The 21,091-nt window shown below is 49.1% G+C and overlaps 1 protein-coding gene across 3 annotated transcripts in view; it reads left to right on the forward strand.

Moving 5' to 3' along the window:
- C9H16orf78 (chromosome 9 C16orf78 homolog) overlaps window positions 1-21,091 on the forward strand; it is a 75,119-nt gene that overhangs the window by 24,619 nt on the left and 29,409 nt on the right. The gene's annotated exons all lie outside the window — the stretch shown is intronic.

The following is a 21,091-nucleotide window of genomic DNA, read 5'->3' on the forward strand; positions in this document are numbered from 1 at the left end:
AAATGCTGCAGAGACCGTCCTTGGATGTCTCGCCCCGGGGCACCTGTGCCAGTGTTCCTCTGGGACAATTTAAAGGTCCTAGAATTTGTCCATTTCCCCTTTTTGCTCCGTGTTGGCGGGGGCCGTTTATACTCTGAGCGGTGGTGTGTGAAAGCGTTTGTTTCCCCCACTTACACCAACATCCCATATTGGCTTGTTTAACCATTTTTGCCCATCCAAAAAAAGGTACCTCGTTGTGGCTTCATTTTTGCGTTCCCTGAATTCAGTGGTTCTCAAAGTTTTTGAAGTCGGGGGCGCATTTAAAATCCTACAAATAATTGTAGGCGTGCTATATACACATTTCTGAGAAATATGTTATAATAATTAAGTCAAATATTAAAGAAAAAATATATGAAGTCCAAGCGTGCTTTTATGGTAATTAAACAAAGTAAATACGACAAAAATAAATTTATTCTGACATTAAAAAACATTTTTATGTTACAGTTTTTTGAGTTGTGCTTTTTAGAATTCGTATAAAAGAGGGGTTAAAAAATTTAAAAAATGACAAAAATGTTATCTTTTTATATATATAGATACATTTTTAGTAAGATTTAGTAAATTCAGCAGGTCTCAGCATGAATGTGTTAAGTCTTTTCATTCTTGTGTTTATGAGAAATATGAGCCTGATGTGTCCTACCGATTTCTTCAGTGTTTAAGCATATATTTGAAAAGCGAACTCTCGTTTCCTCGTCAATACATTGAAGAATTCCTCTCTTTTTACTCTTAATTATGTTGAGGGTAGAAAATCCTAATTCACATAAATAGGATGTTGAAAATTGTAGTAAAATGTTCAAAACTTTTTTAGATATTGCCACATATTATTCTTTTATAGAAATCCAAAAGACTTCAAGAGACAATTCCTTATGTTTAACCATCAATCTGAAACCCCCACCATACATATCATCTTAACTTTACACCAAAGGATAGAAGAAACTTGCCTCCAGTCTTTCCGGGGGAACATGGGAGGTAGTGTAAACAATTCAGCACCACAGCCTAACAGCCTATTGCAACCTAATCGGGCAAGTGAGGTGGGGGGGGAGGGGTAGGCAGACTGTCAGCTTACAGCCAATTCCCCACACTTCTGTCCCCCAAAAATCTAAACCCAACAGGCACATACTTCTCTGGAACACCATAGGGCGCACCTGGAAATCTTCTAGGGTGCACTGGTGCACCCTGGTGCACACTTTGAGAACCACTGCCCGAATTACTAGGGAGAGGCAACATCCTTCCAAGTTTATGAGTCATTCAAATTTTCTTTCCTATGAAATTTTTAAATATATCATTTCTGTTTTTATTCCCCGTTATTGAGTCATTGATCTGATGAATTTGTAGTTCCTTATAATTTCTGGTTAATAATCTTATGTTTACTAGATATGTTTCAACCAGTTACTCCCCATTTATAACTTGTCTTTGAACCTTTTACGATTGGTTTTGTCTTGCAGAAGTTCTCCGCCTTCAACTCGCAATGGTGCCTTTCAACACGCTTCCTTTGTACTGAACTGATTACAGATCTTACTAAACATTCATGTGTTTCGTTCTAGGAAAAGAGACCAAAACTGATGTATTCGACTTGGTGATTTATTGGCTTATTGCCATTTCTGGGAGAAAAAAATATTTTCTTGTATCTATTTATAGCATTTTCCTTAAGAAACAAAGTTCATTCTTATGTGGTTGTGAGTGTTGTGCGGTTGGGGTAATGATTTTTTTTTTTTTTTTTTTTTTTGGGTATCTAAGAATAAAATCTTGACTGTGGTAAAATCCTTGCAATAGATTTTAAAGCAAGAATTGATCTTGCCTTCTATTATAGACTCTTTGGAAGGGCTCTTTATCTTGTTTTGTTGTGTTTTTTTGGCTATTGGGATCTGCTTCCTATCACGATGCTGAAAAGATGTCAGATGTTTAAAAAACATTGTAAATAACATCTCTCTTCAGACCAACATCAGAGCAGACAGGAGCCAGAGCACCCACTCAGAGTCCCAGCTCTGCCCTCTGTAACTAAGAACCTGAAGCATGCCACTTCCAAGCTTGTTTTCTCACTGTCTCCGTCTGTAAAATGGGGTCACAGTGGCTCCAGTCACGGCACCTGTGTAAAGACTGAGTCATAACACGTCGGGACACCCTAGATCTAGGACAGTGGCTGGCACAGAGAGAGCACGCTGGACATGCTAACGGTCATTGTCCATCGAATATTTTAAGATTCTTGTAAACGAGGGAAAGCATGGTAGATGTAGTGCTCTCTGAAAAGTGTATTCAAGTTAAAGTGTGCTATTTTTTTTAATTGCCATTTTGTATGCCAGTAGTGGTACCAGAAAAATGGACAGATGCAAACCCGGCTGAGGGACACTGACCAGTGTAGAAGGCGCTCCTGCAGCTCCGCCGTGATGCACCTTGAACCACCCAAGCTCTGGGCTTGCCTACTTCAAACACTTAAACATCAATGATTTAAAAACAAAAAAACGGCCTGGCCAGGCAGTGGTGCAGTGGATAGAGTGTCGGCCTGGAACACAGAGGACCAGGTTTGAAACCCTGAGGTCTCCAGCTTGAGTGTGGGCTCATCAGCTTGAGCGCAGGGTCGCTGGCTTGAGCGTGGGATCATAGACATGACCCCATGGTCGCTGGCTTGAGTCCAAAAGTTACTGCTTGAGTCCAAGGTCGCTGGCTTGAGCTCAAGGTTGCTGGCTTGAGCACAGGGTCACTTGCTCTGCTGGAGCCCCCTGGTCAAGGCACCTATGAGAAAGCAATCAATGAACAACTAAGGACCCTCAACAAACAATTGATGCTTCTCATCTCTCTCCTTTCCTGACTGTCCCTATGTGTCCCCCTCTCTCTTTCTCTCTAAAAAACAAAATAAAAAACCAAAAGACATAGTGTTGAACCACATCTCCTAAATCTGGCCCTTCACAGGTGTGGTTGTCTGGTTACCTGTGTGAGTACCTGTTTGCTTCCTCCTCGCCCGTGAAGGCCAAGGTCATGTAGATGCCAAGTGCACATGGACTGAATTCACACATTAATACATGTATGTATTGAGGGTCAGGTTGGCAGACCCTTTGTTCTTACTATACATTATGTAATTTGCTCCTCCCACAGTCCCTGGCTAGTGCTTAGGACACCCCCACACACACACTGGCTATCACAGAGCACTGGGTTCACAGTGAGAAGAGCCCAGTGTGAGACCAGGACCCCCCACTAATCGGCTAATCATGGACACCACCTCCCTTTGCCTCAGTTTCTTCAACTACAAGGGAGGGAGACAGGATGTGGAAACGCAGCGCTCTTCCATGGTGGACGTGGAATTTCACCAGAAATTCCTTTGCCTGCAACAACCAGGTATTCAGATGAAGACGGGTGTATGCCTATGAGAGCCTGTGAACTAGAAATATGTTATTCTTGCCGCTTATAGACTTTCCTTGCCTTGGAAAAGCATGCTTAGAAACAAGCTTCCTCACCCTGAACCCCACTCCACCCCCCTGCCCCTCCATTCAAGAATGATGCAAAACTGAGTCCTGATGCTTTCCTTCCCGAAGCCTTGACAGCTTAACTGAAAGCATCCTCTCCGTTCTCTTCCCACGGTTGCATATGGGATAGCAGCTCTCACCTGTGAGCCCCTGCTGCCTCCCAATAGCTGGCAAACACAGCGCTGGTTCTCCGTGTGCCAGGCACAGAGGCGTCGGCGGGGAGGGTGTGGGGTCAGCCTGCGGGCGTGGGCACGTCCCCTTTGTGAAGGGTGCCGTCCTTGTGCTGTGGGCTGCAACAGCATCTGTTCACTCGCTGTCCTTGAACTAACGGGGTATTCCCCACCCACCCCCAGTCGTAAATGGGCCGGTGAGGGGGGCAACCTCCCACTGCCGGGCTCCCTCCGCAGCCTGTCCTCTTTGTTAATCTCCCGCAAAATAAGGCACTTTTCTGTCAAAGAGAAAGCACTCGTTAATGTTTCTATAAGAGCAGCAAAGTTGTGAATAGCCAAGGACCTCTTGAATAAAGAGCTCAGAGGTTCTAAAGACCGCAGAATGCCAAGGTGGGGTGGGGGGTTGGGGTACAGGTGGGGAGTACAATCTTTCCTACACTATTTATCTCCCCCCCATCCTGCCCCCCCCCCGTAAGAAGGCAGAAGCCCCAAATGCAAGCTAACAGCTCTTCAAATCTCATGAACCTTCGTTTTAATCCTTCTCAGTGCCTTCCTAAACGAATTATCCAGTGACCTTCAGCTCTGCCCTATATTATGTGAGGCTGATTCCTGAAGACTGCTTTCGTCTTGAAAATTAAGGCAGAGGCTGTATGTATTCTACTCAGTTCCAGCGTCGGTGGCATCCCTAGTGGGGTATTTATGCTCTTTTGCTTCTTGGGTATAAATAAATATCAAAGTAGGAAGACCAGGGTGAACTCTACAAGGAATAATAAACCAAAATAATATGGCATTGATTTTTGTTCAGGGTGTCTAAATGTGGTTTTTATGATTGTGTATGTTTATGGCTTGTGCGCATAAAGTGACATGAATTCTGGGCAATTAGAGAGGACGTGAAATTTCAAGACATTTAGGGAGAGGCTCTGCTTCCTCACAGCTGCGCATTTCACCGAAATTGTGCTTCTCGGGGAAAAACACAGCCGATTCCAGACGTTTCCCCACCCCACCCCCACCCCCACTCAAGAAACTGTAGAGTTATTGCCATTTTGTATTGTTTTACAATATTAGCACCAGGAGACCACATTAGGGGACTTCATCTTGGCTGCCGAAAGTGCTGTGTGTGGATAGAACAATTTAATAAAGGAGCAAAGACAGATCTCTTTGATACGGCACGTATTCTGTTTTCGAATTTTCTTCTCCCAAGTGACCTCTGACTGAGGCTTTGAGTCTTGCTCCTGAGGCCTTTGCTTTTTTGTCACAGTGCCGTGAGGGAGGCACGGGTCCCCGGAGCCCGGGTCCCCCTGGGTCACAGAGAGGAGGGCTTTACCAAGGGAGGGGGAGCCCCCACGTGGCCACCTTCCACACAGTTCATTTAAGACACTGAATTGTCTCGGACATTTCGATATAAAGCCAGACACTCCCTGCACGGCTGGGCTTGACTCTGCCCCCTTCTCTCGGTCCTACTTAGGGCTTCCCTGCTATGTATTATTATTACTATTATTTCTTTTTTTTTTTTTTTTTTTTTTTTTTTGGTGTTCTCTATATGACTCAAGTAATGCATAATTATCAACTCTTTGAAAAGACTAACATATCACGTAGACATTCACATCACCATGGACCCCGACCCAGCAGGATAGCTTCCTGGCTGCCCCCGACCCTCCCCGGGGACTATCAGTGTGTATCCTCGGTAAGGTCTTCATACGTTTAAGCGTAATGCCTGCGAATCAATAGCATTAAGCAGCTAAATCGTGTTGTCCTTAAAAGCTGTCCCCCCCCCCCCCATACTGGGATAACATTTCATGCATCTTTCTTCAACTTAGTTTTTTTTTTTTTTTTCTCAGTATTTCTTGAAGCTCTTCCCCATGTTAATCCAGACAGATCTACTTTGCCCTCATTGCTTTCACGCTATCTTACGGCATGCCTGGGCTGGAGTCATCTAGCCTTCCTCGCAGGCAGATGCCCTGAGCTGCCTCCCCGACTTCCCGCTCGTAAGAATGTGGCAGCAGCACGTGACTTCCTGCGCACCAGAGAGCGCCTCTCCGCGGGTACGCCTGCGGGAGGGTGGTCGCCAGGGCCACCGAGGGTGCGGATTCTACAGTTTAGCTGGTAGGGCCAAGGTGCTCTCCAAACTGGGGGGCACCGGCAGGGAGTGGGGGCTCACACTTCCCTGCATCCTCACCAACTCTCAATATTCTCCAACGTTAAAGTGTCTGCTGCGTTAGTTGGTGTGAGGTGGCATCTCATTACGAGAATGTGCATTTCTCTCGTTACTAATGAGATTGAACCACTTGATATATGTTTATTGGATATTGGCATCCCCCCACACACTTCTTGCCAGACATGTTGACCATTTTTCTATTGGGTTATTTGTCTTATTGATCTGTAAGAGGTGTGTGTGTGTGTGTGTGTGTGTGTGTGTGTGTGTGTGTGTGTGTGCATATAACTATATGTACATATATAAGTATATATATATGTATGTAAGTATATATATCCAGTATATACTGTACTGTAATTTTGTAACTGACATGTTGCAATCTACCAGACCACGTCTTTTAAATCTGTATGTGGTGTCTTGTTCTCACCATTGTTTACGACCCAGAATTGTTCTTCTCCATCTTCTCCTCCTTTCCCCCCAATTTCCTCATAGACCTGCTGCGATGATCACCCCTGCGCTGATTGTGCACGGGTCACGGGTTCCAAACCATCCTGTCCCTGCGAGGTTTGCAGCTGAGACCTCTGTGACGACCTTGAGCGACCTGCCCTCCGTCCGCAGTCCTGGGAGAGGCTCCCGTGGGGGCGAGACGGCTTTGCTGGGGACACTCTTCATCCACATATCCGCGTTGAGGGCTTGGAGTTGGGGGCGCATGGATGGGGAGGTGACGAGTGATTGTAGATGGGAGGGTTTTCCTCCTTCTCAGGTGTAATTGGGAAGGGAGAACAGACCAGCTCAGCAGTTTACCCGCCATCTATCCGGAAACGATGGGCCCGCAGCTCCCGAGGCTGCATTCTAGGTTTTATTGTGCACTTCAAATTGGGATATAGCTCACAACCGTTGCTTTTAATTGGGAGATTATTAAAAAGCATGAGCCCATTCAGAGTTTCTCGTCCAGAAAAATGCTGCCCACGTCCAGCCTAAATGAGGCCGTTCTTCCCTCCACCCTCCTGCCGAGCGCTGTGCGGACCAGGTGAGCCAGGCCGGAGGCCCTGCATCCCCCTGACCTCAGGGATTTGGAAACCACCTTTGCCACGATCGTCATGACAACTGTCCTCCACACTATATCCTTTACTACTCCTCACATCATCTGCTTTTTAGTCATGAAGACATTCATTTAAAAAGATAAAGTTAACCTTTCTCGCCACTGCAGATGGTTTACTTACAGATAAAATAGACAGTGACCCTGAAAATAAATACAGACAGAGTCATTCTGTAGCGGCGAAACGCTCCGAGCCCAAGGCCGGCTGCCTCTTGTCTCACAGGGAGATTTAGTAACTGTTACGGAGGCAGGACAGTGTGTTATGTACATACTGGTAGCAAGCTGAAAATGCTCTCCTGATGCAGAAGGAACTGAGAGAGGGCCGGGAAAGGAATAACGTTCTTCCTCTGAGGTCCAGGTCTGCGCTGCCTAAGGTCACGTTGGGAGGCACCACTACCCCACACTCGGGGGGGGGGGGGTATCAGTGCGGACGGTGGATTGGAGTGTCCCAGCAAAGGAGAGCGTCCTTCGTTTAGGAGGGCGGGCGAGACGTGTGTGTTCCGCACCCACCATTTCCCTGGTGACGCTGAGGTCGAGTTACCTCTCCCTCCAACACATATGCTCTGCCCCCTCTTCTCCCTTAGGGTGCAGTTGATCGAATATATCACCTGAGAATGCACTGACTGACTGCACAGCTCTGTTGTGGTGTGACGTCATGGCTCTGTGGGTCCAGATCGGACACGGAGCAGGGCTTTGCCTGCTCGGCCTTAGACAGGAAAGCAGAGGCTGTTTCTCAGAGGAAGATTGGGGGGCAGGGGAGGAAGAGAGGAATGTATTCAGGGGAATTGATGCTGTTTTAGGAAGCAAACAGCTGGCCACCACCAGTAACATAGGCTGCCGTGGCCTCATTTTGAAAAGCGCATCCGTGGATTCTGCTGTTGTTGAGTGAAATGCTCTGTAAATGGAGATGAACTAAGTTGTGTGATAGTGCTGCTTAGAGCTTCTACTCACTCGTTAATTTTCTGTCCACTTGTTCGATATACCACTGACACAGAGGCATTAAAGTAGCTGCCTGTTTATGAATTAGTCTGTTCCTTCTTGCAGTTGTACTAGTTTTGTCTCATGTGTTCTTAAGCTCTGTTACTGGGAGCATAGACATTTATATTTTGTGGTTATGTCCTCTTGATGAACTGACCTCTTTATCATTATGCTGTGACAGTCTTCACCCCAAGTGACACTCTGCTCCTTTGCTCTGAAACCTCCTTTGTCTGATGTTAGTATTGCTTTCTTTTGATTGGTCTCCACATGGTACATGTATTTCATTCTTTTCCTTTTAACCTATTTGTGCCATTATATTTGGAGGGTGTTGCTTGTAGGATACATGTAGTTGGGTCTTTTTTCATTCAACCCGACAATCTCTGCCTTTTAATTGTGGCATAGAGGCCATTTATATTTAATGCGATGTGTGATATCATTAGGCATGCATGCTCTTTGTTTTCTATTTTCTCCATCTTCTCTTTGTTCCCTAATTTTCCTTTTCCTACCTCTTTCTTACTTTGGACTAATTGAATAAAATTTTTTTTTATATTTCTATGTTGTGTTCTTTGTTGAAATATCAGTTATAACTCTTTGTTTTGTTATTTCAGTTGTTCCTTAAGGGTTATTAATTACATATATTAGCTCATCACAGTTTACATTCAAGTGATTCTATGCCACTCCCATAGAACAATCTTGCAATAGTATTTTCTATTTCTCCCTTCCTAACCTGTTTTTCGCCATTACTGCCGTACATTTAGCCTCTACCGATGCTCCAGACCCTATATCAGGTTATTATTTTTCTTTGTACAGTTATTTTTTAAAGGTATTTTATTTAATTAGGGGCAAATCTTATATAGCTCCGCATCTCCGTTGCTCCTCCTTCCTCTGTGTCGGTTCCCGTTGCCTCCTGTATCATTTTCCCTCTGCACAAGGGACGTTAACCTGTCTCATCAAAGTGCAGCCTGCTGGTGACGCAAGTGTTTGCTTCTTCGTGTGTCTGAAAACGACTTTGGTTTACCTTTCCTCCTTTTGAAAGAATAACGCCCAATTATATTATGCTGCAAAACCGAGCGAGACGTCCAAAGGAGCTGAATACTGGAAGCCCACCCAAAGCCGTGCACACGAGTGTGCATAGCAACTTTGTTCCTAACGGCCAGAACATGGGGAGCAAGCAAGATGTTCTTCAGCCGTCACTAGAGAAATGCACCTGTCCATTCCACGAGGGGATATTATTCAGCCATGGAAAGAAATAAGCTACCAAGCCACGGAAAGGCACGAGGGAGCCTCACGTGTGTCTCGCAAAGAGAAGGAAGCCATTCTGAGGAGGCTGCACGCACTGTGTACTTCCAAGGGGAGGGCGTCAGGGAGAAGGAACTCCGGCGTCCTCCCTCTGCGGCTGCGTCCTCCCTCTGCGGCTGCGTCCTCCCTCTGCGGCTGCGTCCTCCCTCTGCGGCTGCGCCCTCTGCAGGACTCCTTCTCCTGGGGACTGTTGCTGCCGAGGTCTCCTCCAGCGCGGACATTCATCCTCTCGGCTCCGGAGTCCAGCGGGCTCCCCCTGGGGTTGGCCTCTGCGTGCTGCGGCCTGGGGTCCCCCTCCAGGCAGTGAGCTCAGGGAATCACAGGCCCCCTCGTTGGGCTCCCTGCTCCTAAGGATCATTGGGGGTTTGTTTTTTTTTTGGTGATGTCTAGTGTCTTTCACCCTGTCATTTTATGGGTTTTGTCCCTTGTTGTCGTTGTTTTAGACTGGAGAATAAACCAAGTCTCTGTTACTCCATTTTGGCCAGAAGTAGACATTGGGCATTTACTCTCATTTTAGTTGAGTTTCAGTCAAGAGAGGAACCAGCACAAGCACTCGCTTTGTCGTATTGACCCAGAGCCACACTGGTATCGGAGCCTCTAGTAACGGCAGCTTGTGGCCCGATACTGGTTTATCCCAACTCATCACCTCTCAATGGACTTTTGGAGGAGTGGAGACTGGGTCGCATTCATGTTGACATGATCTCAGGGCTTAATCGGGGCTCTGACCATGTTTGTTGATCGAATGAGCAAGTAAATGGTGTTCTTATTGGTAAGGTGGCAACTATAAGGAGTCTCCCCCGAAGGGAAGGCCACCCCAGCTAAAACCTTTGCGGGGAACTGCAGCTTAGCCTGCAGGACATTGTGCTCTGGGGAGCTATTAGCATCGGCCCCTGCCCCTGCCTTTGTGGCAGGGCACACATCGTGTGACATGTGCTGTCACGCACCGCCCTGGTGGAATGTGTCTGTGGCACCCAGGAGGGTTTTACTCTGGGCCATTTACCCTGGTCCGTTTTCTCATCGGATCGCAGTTTGTGAAAATTATTATGGAATGACGACTCAAACGTATCTTTCCAGTCTGTCTCTTCTCATTTTATTTTTGTGTAGCGTGAATTTCATCCTTTAGGATTCTCAGGGGGCTCAGTGTATAATTGTGAAAGACAGTAGAAATATTGTAAGGCCACGTTTTCTCCATTTTTCCCCCCTTTTCTAAAGAGTGTAGAACTTGATCATATATACATTAAATCTTTCAGAAGTTCTCAAGCTGAGAAATCTGAGTAAGGTGACCCAGCTATGTCACTCTATTAATTCCTTGGCTCATAAAGGCAGCATAGCATAGTGGTCTCTAGTACTGTGGAGACCGATTGCCTGTGTACAGACAGCTCTACCTCTTACAAACGGTATGACCTCTCCAAGCCTCAGCTTTCTCATCTGTAACATGGGGTGATGATAATAGTACCTTCTGGGTACTATTTTGAAGATATTTGAAAATAAGTTCTCGGGTTGTTTTGATTACGAAATGCTTTAAATGGTGCCTGATACATACATACATGGTAATCACTAGATAAACAGTAAAAAAAAAAAAAAAAAAAAAAAAAGATTATGACGTGAAGTAGAATAAAATAAAATTTTGTTCCGTTTGTCAGCATTTTAGCAAATCTGCCTTTCCCCAGAAGTAAAACCTCTACCCTCTAATTTATCAAAATATTTTCTAGTTTAATGGGCTGCATTTTGGGAACTCAGTTGACTGTTGAGGGATAAAGAACCTTTCCTAATTTCCTTTTCTAGATCTTTATGTAACAACGCTCTCTGCCCCCCCCCACTTATTTCTGGGCTATATTTAGCAAAATTTTTCCCCCACCCTTGGTACCTGCATCTCTCCTTTGGTCAAGACGTTCTATTTTGCTCAATACTACTTTAAATTCTGCCTCTAAACCAGGGGTCCCCAAACTTTTTGCACAGGGGGCCAGTTCACTGTCCCTCAGACTGTTGGAGGGCCGGACTATAAAAAAAACTATGAACAAATCCCTATGCACACTGCACATATCTTATTTTAAAGTAAAAAAACAAAATGGGAACAAATACAATATTTAAAATAAACACGTAAATTTAAATCAACAAACTGACCAGTATTTCAATGGGAACTATGCTCCTCTCACTGACCACCAATGAAAGAGGTGCCCCTTCCGGAAGTGCGGCGGGGGCCGGATAAATGGCCTAAGGGGGCCGCATGCAGCCCGCGGGCCGGGCCATAGTTTGGGGACCCCTGCTCTAAACTGTCCCCTCCTCATGGCCAAGGTGATTCTAGGGATGTCTCATGATAGTACTGAAGGTCCGCTCTCACCTTTGTTATGTAGCTGTTACCTAGACATGTTAATCTCATAAGTATGTTTTCCAACCTCACGGAATTTTGCATCCTTGTGTTCTACAGAACAGCATTCCAAATACACAGCGGTCTGAGCTCCCAGAGCCATTTCCGGTTGTTAGACACATACTTTCCATTTGTCATTTCTGTTCCATTTTAAGTTTATTTGTGTTTTATTCTTTATTAATTTGTTATTATAATTTATATGTATTACATTATACTATCTATATTAGGTATTTCTAGAATGATGTTTTATTATTTATTTAATAGTATTTGATACTGTTTTATTATTTAGCATCATCTATCTGGTGATTACTGCCCTAGCATCTCAGTAAATGGTTGACTTTACTTTGTAAATGTATAACTTAGCTAATGGCGTTTTGAAATTTATATTGGCTTATTTTTTTTTTTTTTTAGTCCATGCTCTAAGTCAGTGTAATGTCATCTTTTGGGGACTTCTGTGCACAAAGTCACACCCTTATATTTGTCTGTAGCTGGGAAGTTAAGGCAGGGATTCACACAAGGATTTAGAAAAACAAAAATCACTCTAAAATCCAAATCTTCTAACTCGAGTTCTTTTTAATATATCGTAGCCCTGCCCAAATCAAGACCTGTCAGCTGACAAAGGCGCATCTTAGACATCCGAGGGGCGGCCCTCCGCCTGCGTCCTATGCTGGGCGGTTACTGTTCCCCGTACGTGGAGGCGTGTGTGCGGGTGTCCGGCCAGAGGACTGTCCCTCGGGCTGCAGCCCGTGGAAGAGCCGGCAGGGCTCAGTATGAGGGCTGGATAAGGGAAAGGCTCAATCCCTGTGTCGATCCGGAAAAGGCACAGTGTGACCGGTCACGCTTTCTAAACAATCCTCTTGATGATGGGGCCCGACACTTTCTGAAGCTGCTGTTACGGCCGCACACAAACACTTGGAGATAGAATGATGACATTCTTGAATGCTTATGCTTAAAATGACTTATTCTCTCATCTGCGTGTAGACACACGCACGCACGCACACACCACCTCCACACCCATGCTTGCGTACACAGACTGTTCCCTGGGTGCTATGTTACCTTTCCATCCCGTCTGACCTTGGTCCTTCCTGTGCGATCCCTCTGTAGGCTGACTCTTTAAATATTTAGGGAAATGGCCTGCCTGACCTGTGGTGGCGCAGTGGATAGAGTGTCGACCTGGAACGCTGAGGTTGCCGGTTCAAAACCCTGGTCTTGCCCAGTCAAGGCACATATGGGAGTTGAGGCTTCCTGCTCCTCCTCCCCCCCTTCTCTCTCACTCTCTCTCTCTCTCTCTCTCTCCCCTCTAAAATGAATAAATAAAAATAAAAAAAGAGGGCCGTGTGTGTGTGTGTGTGTGTGTGAGAGAGAGAGAGAGAGAGAGAGAGAGAGAGAGAGAGAGAGAGAGAGAGAGGATTTTGCTGACTCTGGAGGCATCTTTTCTAAGCCCCTAAGTGTTACAAGTGGGAGGACCATCTTCCTCTTACGCTTCGCAAATAGCATTTCCACGCCCGCGCGCCCTCGCCGTGGGCGCACTCAACGCCGGGAGAGCAGGATCGTGGACGAGCGAACCGCTAGTTTCCCCATGCCTGCCTGCCGGGAGTGCTTCCTCGCCTCTCCTCCTGAAGAGACGTTGGAAAGAATGAGAGGCCCCTCTGGTCCTGTGTTTTATAAGCCTTACTGGGCGGGGAGGTGGGGGGCGGTAGTCCATTGTTTCCTAGACGCAGGGTCGCACTCTAACGAATGTGGATCTAAGCTGTCATTCGAGTGCTTTCTTGGCAACGGTTCCATCCATCACCTCACACAAGCCTTCCTTTGTTGAGGAAATGCCAGGAAGAGCCGCTAAGGCGGCCGCGCGGGGTGCAGGAGCTGTGCGTTTCCTCTCTGTGGCTCCACCGGCTGACGCCCGCATCCCGCAGGGAGCTGTCCATAGTTTCAGAGAGCCGTTGGCTGCGGTGTGAGATGAGGCTGGAAAGGTCTTGGGAGTCCAGTGACCCGAGGGAGACACCACAGGTGGCCCTAGGAAGCACAGGCCTCTCTGCTCCCTTCAGTGAGCCCTGCTCTGGGGTGGGGGTGGGGGGGGGGGGGGTTCTCCAGGGTAAAGGCGTTGTGCTGACCACGGAGTCGAATGTCAGGCCGGCACGTCCTTGGGATGTCAGGAACTAGGACGGGAGGGATGTCTGTAGAAGCATTTGGGTGTCCAGGTATAAGCAGGGCACGTGGGAAAGAGAGAGAACGCAGAGATGCGGGTTCTGGAGTCGGAACACCTGCTTTCAAATCCCAGCGCCGTTCGCTGAGGGAGCTGGGGCTGGTCGCTCAACCCCTCCGAGCCTCGGCTTCCCTGTGTGTAAAATGGTCTCGTGATGCCTCATCCACCACAGGGCGGCTGTGAGTATTTTTTTTTTTCTTAAGCTGGAAACGGGGAGAGACAGTCAGACAGACTCCCGCATGCGCCCGACCAGGATCCACCCAGCATGCCCACCAGGGGCGATGCTCTGCCCCTCCAGGGCGTCGCTCTGCCGCGACCAGAGCCACTCTAGAGCCTGGGGCAGAGGTCAAGGAGCCATCCCCAGCGCCCGGGCCATCCTTGCTCCAATGGAGCCTCGGCTGCAGGAGGGGAAGAGAGAGACAGAGAGGAAGGGGGGGGGGGGGTGGAGAAGCAAATGGGCGCTTCTCCTATGTGCCCTGGCCGGGAATAGAACCCTGGTCCCCCGCACGCCAGGCCGACGCTCCACCGCTAAGCCAACCGGCTAGGGCCCGGCTGTGAGTATTAAACGAGTTAGGACATGCGAAACGGTTCACAAATAATACGCCCGATATAAATGCTAATTGTCGTGATTTTTATTGTTTGTGTGTTAAGAGAGGATTTTCACTAAAGCAATGAAAAGAAGTGGAGATGCTGAGAAATTGTCTTTAAACGATGAATTTAAGTACAAAACGAGGCTGTGTCCAATAAACAACTCGCATCTGACAGTCAGAACGTCCCAGCGCAAATATGTACCCCTCGGGCTGCCCCTGGGGAAGGTGTTTTAAAGGGGCCCCGATTATTTCGTGTGTGTGAGTGTGTGTGTGTGCGTGCGCGCGCTGTAGGTATAATAAATGACCTGGTAGCTCTCCGCCCTGGTCTCCCTCCGCCCCGGCTCTCACTCTGCGGTGTGCGCATGCCTCTCTCTCCTGAGGCTGGCTCTGTTTTTAGAACGAGTTGTGAATTCTTCGTTCTCGCACATAGACATATGACGGAGGGGGAGGAGGGCTTGCGTACCCCTCCTAAATTGTAGCAAGAAATCTGTCTTTGCCATCGCCCTGGAGTGGAAAACTCAGCGAGGGGAGGGTGAGCTTCATACCCGTCTCTAAGCACGCCCCACGTCCACCAGATGTACAGCTGGGGAGTAACGGCGAAGCCTTCGGAAGTGTGGGCCGCGTGGGTTTTGTATATATATGCTAGAGGGAGCTCTCGGCCCCGGGGGTGACCCATGAAGTTATCTCTGGTGGGGCTTCCCCCGCACTCGCTGCTGCTTAGGCAGACAGGCTGCCTTCAGAACCCTCTTTGTCCATAAGTGTGGGGCCTGGAAGCACCTGGAATCAACCTCTCTGCAGGGGCACGGTAACCAGCGGTGCTGGGGATACAGGTATAAATACCCCAGCCCCCTCTTCCGTTGGCCGAGGTAATTTCTGAGCATGCATTTTGCAGTTTTCTAGAGTTTTCCTCTTTTCTTTTCTTTTTTTTTTTAAGATTTTATTTATTTATTATAGAGAAGGGAGGGGGGGAGGAGCAGGAAGCATCAACTCCCATATGTGCCTTGACCAGGCAAGCCCAGGGTTTTGAACTGGCAACCTCAGTGTTTCCAGGTTGACGCTTTATCCACTGCGCCACCACAGGTCAGGCGAGTTTTCCTCTGAGATGCAAATGCAGCCACCCCCCCCCTGACACCCCCCCCCTCCCCCCCCCCCCCCCCCCCCCGTTGCTGCCCAAATGACCCCTCAGCATCCACCCACCTCCCTCTCCCTCCTCACTTCCCCTCCCCTCCCCAGGCTCTCTCTTCCCCAGTAAAGCCCTCGGCTGTCACATCCTTGGCTCCGAGTCTCTTCCGGGTTTCCAGCCTAAGATGACATGCACGCAGCGCCACCTGCATCAGGTTTTGCCTAAACCACTGTGCCCCGGGTTGGCAGGGCACACCCTGGCAGACCGCTGCTTCCCCGGCTTTGTAAATCTACCCTGTCCAAGCCCAGCCTCTCCTGGGCGCAGAGCTGCCAAGGCAGAGACTGCTGGGACGTGGGCGAGGGCCACAGCCACCCGCTCATGTTCACGCACTCAGCCTTCCTGCCGCAGCTCGGCTGGTTTGCCCCGGAGGAGGGAGGTGTGGGCAGAGCAGCGGTCGGCTCCCAGCGCCCGGCACCCAGCACCCTGGGAATGTCGCTCTCTATGGGACTCCCCAAACCTATTTACTCACCCACCGTTTACAGACCTCTGACACGAGGAGGGCTTTGCAGCTTTTCCTGCGCCAGCCCCGCTAAGCAAGTCACCACCCACCCTGGTGTCACAGAAAACACCGCCTCCTGGAAGCTCGCTAGCTGACGGGAAGGAGAGTTTGGTTCCTTTGGCCTCTCGTTGGCAAGCCAGCTTCATCCTTTGGTCCTCTGGGACCAAGATGGCATGTTTCACCAGGTGGGCCCTGTTAAAAGCATCTTCTTTCCCACGGTCACCCTTTCAGACTCACCCCTGTCTTCTTTCTTGTTTCTTCGCTCTGTCCCCTTTGTGACGCTGAGCTGCTCAGCATGCCAGCCAGCCGAAGCTCCCTGAAACCTGCCTCCCGGTAGATTAGCATTCCGAAATACACGCGCTCCCTGAGCAGACAATAGATTTGATTTTGCACAAGTAGCATCCTGTATATTTTGCTCATAAGGTGATCTCTCAAGTGTTATCTTTCCCCCCTCCCCCGAAACTCAACACAAATAGTCTGGCAACATAAAAATGGGTTACGTGGTGGGGTTTTGTACTCATCAGAAAGAACCTGGGGGCGCCTGGCCTGGGGTGGCGCAGTGGATAAAGCGTCGACCTGGAGCGCTGAGGTCACCGGTTTGAAACCCTGGGTTCCCCTGGCCAAGGCACGTGAGAGAAGCAACTACTAGGAGTTGATGCTTCCTGCTCCTACCCCCTTTCTCTCTCTCTATTCTCTCTCTCTAAAATCAATAAAATATTAAAAAAAAGAAAAAAGAACCCAGACAAAGCAGCCACGTCGAGGTCCTTATATACAAAGGTTGCCCTCCGGGAAGTGAGTGTCTGCTGTTGCTCGGTAATTAGGGAAATTTAGGGCCCCTCATGCTCCTGCGTCTTGCGTGAAGGGTTGTATGTCACGGGTGTTGTCGTGAGAATTTGCTGGATTCCTGTCATTACGGACAGGCATGGACGGACCCAGCCGGCAGCAGAATATGCATTAACTATAATCAATTTCCTATTTAGAGTCATTATGCATGTCCTCCATTTTGATTCATGAAAAATTGAAAGGTCGTTACGAATAGAAAGAGCATCATGGATTACAAATGATGGGACAAGATCATAAGTGCCATTAATTGGTCAATTGTGCTTGTCGGGACATTGAGAGTGATTAAGGCAGAGAGATGAGAAGGGACACGTCTGAGCTTGGGAAATAGAAGCCCAGGGACATGAGGGTCTCCCAAGTGTCCGGCGCCCAGATGAACTCAGCAGCCTCCAGTGGCACGGATTCCCACACACACGTCCGACAGGCGCTTCTTGAGCCCCGTGCTAGGAATTACGCTGAATGTTGGGAATATGGCAGAAAACAAAACAAATGAAGTCTTTGACCTGGAATCTTACATTCTGGTGGGGAGGCAGAAGTATGACGTGGACAAAGCCGTGAAGACCACCAGAACAAGAGTGACAGGTGATGGTGAGGGCAGCCCCCTTGAGGAAGTGACATTTGACAGGGATTTAAAGGAACAGAGAAGACGAGTCATACAGCTATTGGTGAGGGGGGGGAGGGTGCAGAATGTTTTATTCATATGAGTTGACCAATAGCCCAACTCCCACTCTAACACTCAGGAAGAAAAGAAAATTCTTGGCATGGTTTCTATTGGCTTGACCCAGTAGAATGTCTTCTCGGAGCTTGACAACTCACCCTACCAACCTCTTTCTGTTGTAGCCGTCCTGTTAAACTGGGCACCGACGGTATTATTTACCGTCTTAACAGTCTGCTTCCAGACGCCTTCCCATGGCACACAAGGCCCTATGCGGTCTAGCTCCACCCCCCCTTCCATACCTCGCTCCCCTCACTTGCAAAGCCCTAGTCCCTGCCTTTCTATGGCTCATATTGCCAGCCCCTTCCTGCCTTGGGGCCTGTGCACTTGCTGTCTCTCTGCCCTCAGATGCCCAGACTGCCAGGTCACCTCCTCCAAGAAGCCCTCTCTGACCACCAGACTGAAGTCGCTTCCTGGTCCCTCGCTGTCAGATCCTCCGTCCGTGTTTTTATCATGTCACTTATCGTCACCTGAATCTCATGCTACCTGCTTGTTTGTTTCTTGGACCAGCTCACACATTTGAGTATAAGTTCTGTGAGATCAGGCACATGTCGCCTGAATTCACTGCTCCACCCAGTGCCCAGCACTGAGACAAGGTTTGGCGGCCCAAGATGAGTGAAGGACTGACCGATGCCGTCCATCGATCGGTCAGTCAGCTCACCAGCTAAAATGCAGCTAAAAATGGACAGTTGCTGTCCTGCTTTTGTTTGCAGGGAGCTGAACTTTCTCCTGAAAGCCACATGGCAGAAATGGCTCCTCCTCTGAGCAGCTTCTCCACGGTTCGGGGAGAAGAAAAGCAGCCAGGTAACACTGACCTTTGTGCTGTTTTGCTTCCTGTGTCTGGGATCGATTGCTACATATTTTTAAGTGACCTAATATTTCTTTTCAATATATCGACCCCCTCCCCTTTTTATGGGCTCAATGCTGTGTTCCTGCCTTGGAGTATTTGCAAGTAAGGAGTGGGGCCCAGTGTGACCCACGGCCGGTGAGCTTTACAGCGATCCTGCTCCTGTGGAATCAGCCTGAGACTCCTCGCTGAGCACGGGACACCCGGGAAGTGCGTCAGGAGAAGGGGGGGATTTTTCCATTCCTGGGTACGATTCAGAGCAGACGTGCACCTGACTGGGTAGCAGGTGCTGGGTCCCCGGGGAGGGAGGAAGCACGCTCCCTGCTACGATGACAACAGTGGTTCCCAAACCCTCCTGCATGCCCGAACCACCTGGAGCCCACTATGTATACCTGTGCCTGGGCCCCTGCTGCTTTAAAAAAATACAGACACTCAGCCCCTGCCGATTCTGCCACCTCAGATCTTAGTTAAGAACAGCGGGTGGTTCTGGGGGGTTTGTTTTGTTGTTGTCGTTGGAAAGGCTCAGTTTCTGAGAGGCCACATCCTTGACTATTTGAAGAAAGCAATGTTTTACAGATCGAAGGGGATGACCCCAGAGAGGGGAGGGAGGTCGGGAGTGCGGATCTGTAATGGAGGACTGCCCCCTGCTGGCGGCCACGAGGACATGCGCCCCCAGGAAGCTGCAGTTCTCAGCTCTGACTGCCCGCTGGGTTCACCTGGTGCTGGAAGGCTAATACCACCCGAGCTGAGACCCACAGACCCACGGGTCCAGGGAAGGGGTGGGCGCATCAAGAACGAACCACGGGCGATGGGGTGAGGGCCATAATAACCGCTGATAGGCATGTGTTGGAAAATGGGAGCATTTTGGTACATAACTACACCTCAGAAAGAAATGTCTTCAGGAAACCAGAGGCTAGCAGATGTGGTGTTGGGCAGCAGATCAATATTGCGTTTCCTTATTGTCTCCTCCCCCCCCCAAAAGCAATAAAAAGTGGCAAATACCATTCAGTTTTTTCTTACATGAGCCAAACAAATGAGTTTTATTTTTTTCTACTGGATCTGGTATACTGAGTCCAATAAAGAATTTTAATTAAAACAGTGTCTTTCCTAACTGACAAACGCAAGAGAAAGGAAAGTAGGAGACCCCCAGAGTAACCCCCCAAAGGAAAGGAACCCACAATGTCCTCCCTCTGAAATGACGTTAAGGGGTCAGGATTTCTGCTGCGCGAACAGGGTGTGAGCTAAACTCACTTTCAGAAGGCCCGTGCCTTGATGGTGGGCATGAGAGTGTTTGGACCGGAGAGATAAAAAAGCAGGTCCTTCTGTGTGATTAGCAGAGGCTCCCGGAATTCAGGGGGAGATCCGGCCTGCCGCTCGTTCCTCCCGAGTGTGAGTGGATAGGACAGGGGAGGGAGGAAGGAGGCCTGTCCAAGGGTCGCCCTGTTGTTTGGAGTGGCGCTTCTGAGGGCCTTCGTAAAGGAGCCCGTCTTTTGTCCGGCGGTGCATGAACTGAGGCTTATTATAAAGCGCCGCGTGCACTCGGTGTGCTCTGCGCAGAAGTGAGCCAGCACGTTCCAAGAAAGCCTGTAAGCAGAGGGGCTCCCCCTCACAGCCGGGCCTCCCTGGCTGCACCCCACTCTCTGCCCTCCGCCGGGGACACCCGAGGGCCGTTCACAGCCTGGGTCCAGGGGGGGCCTCTTTTCCGCCCGCCCGGAAGAGCAGCGTCCATGCCCCTGGATCTGTGGCCACTGGGCCGCTGACGTGGCCTCCTGCGGGTGCCAACAGCGAGTGATCTTTGGAGGTGCTCCTAGTTTCAGAGAAGACACACGCTTGGGTATTTAAAGAACCCAAGCGGTGTTTTACAAAACAGAAAGGCTGACCCAGGAGGGTGGAGGAAGGTCAGCTGCGGGGATTCAGTGGCCTCTCATCCAGAAAGGAAGGCCCGCCCCCTGCAGGTGGCCTCGGGGAGGTGCAAGCCAGGGAAGCAGGTGTTCTCAACCCTGGCTTCACACTGAGCTCACCTGGGTGCTTGAAAAATATGGACTTCTGAGCATTCTGCCCAGAGATTCCTGGGTAGGGAGGGAGGGGGAGGGGGAGGTGTTGGGTGTAGGTGTATTTTGTAAAAGCTCCCAGAAGAATCTAAGGTGCATCCAGGATTGGGAACCGCTGATGTAGGCCCAGATTAGTGGCCGAAATGGTTATTCAAGGAGGTAATGATGGTGGCACACACCACCAAGCTCAGGGTCTTGGGATCAGCGAAAGGCAGAGACTCCTTACAAAGGGTGGGGCTTCAGTGGGAGAGAGAAATCTGCATTAGAACAGATGTTCCGTCTGTGACTGCTCTTTGCTTGCAGAAACCACACGGAGCAAGACAGACATCGCTGTCAGATTTCAGATAAAGTCCAGTGTGCCGGTCCCTCCTGAGCCAATGAGACTGTGGTGGGAAAGGCCACGTGCCAATGAAGTCAGTCCTTGGGGATCAGAAGCAGGACCTGGTGACCTCTACAAGGAGGTCAGTGGGAGTGAGGGCGGCCAGGGAAACCACCAACAGTTGCCAGCCCTGGCTAGGGCTGTCCAGTGCGGATGCTGGGGCCAGTACAACCCCACCCCACCCCTGTCCCCATGTGACTTCACAGCGCCGTGTCCCACAGTGC

Source organism: Saccopteryx leptura, chromosome 9, assembly GCF_036850995.1.
Source record: "Saccopteryx leptura isolate mSacLep1 chromosome 9, mSacLep1_pri_phased_curated, whole genome shotgun sequence".
Lineage (NCBI taxonomy): Eukaryota > Metazoa > Chordata > Mammalia > Chiroptera > Emballonuridae > Saccopteryx > Saccopteryx leptura.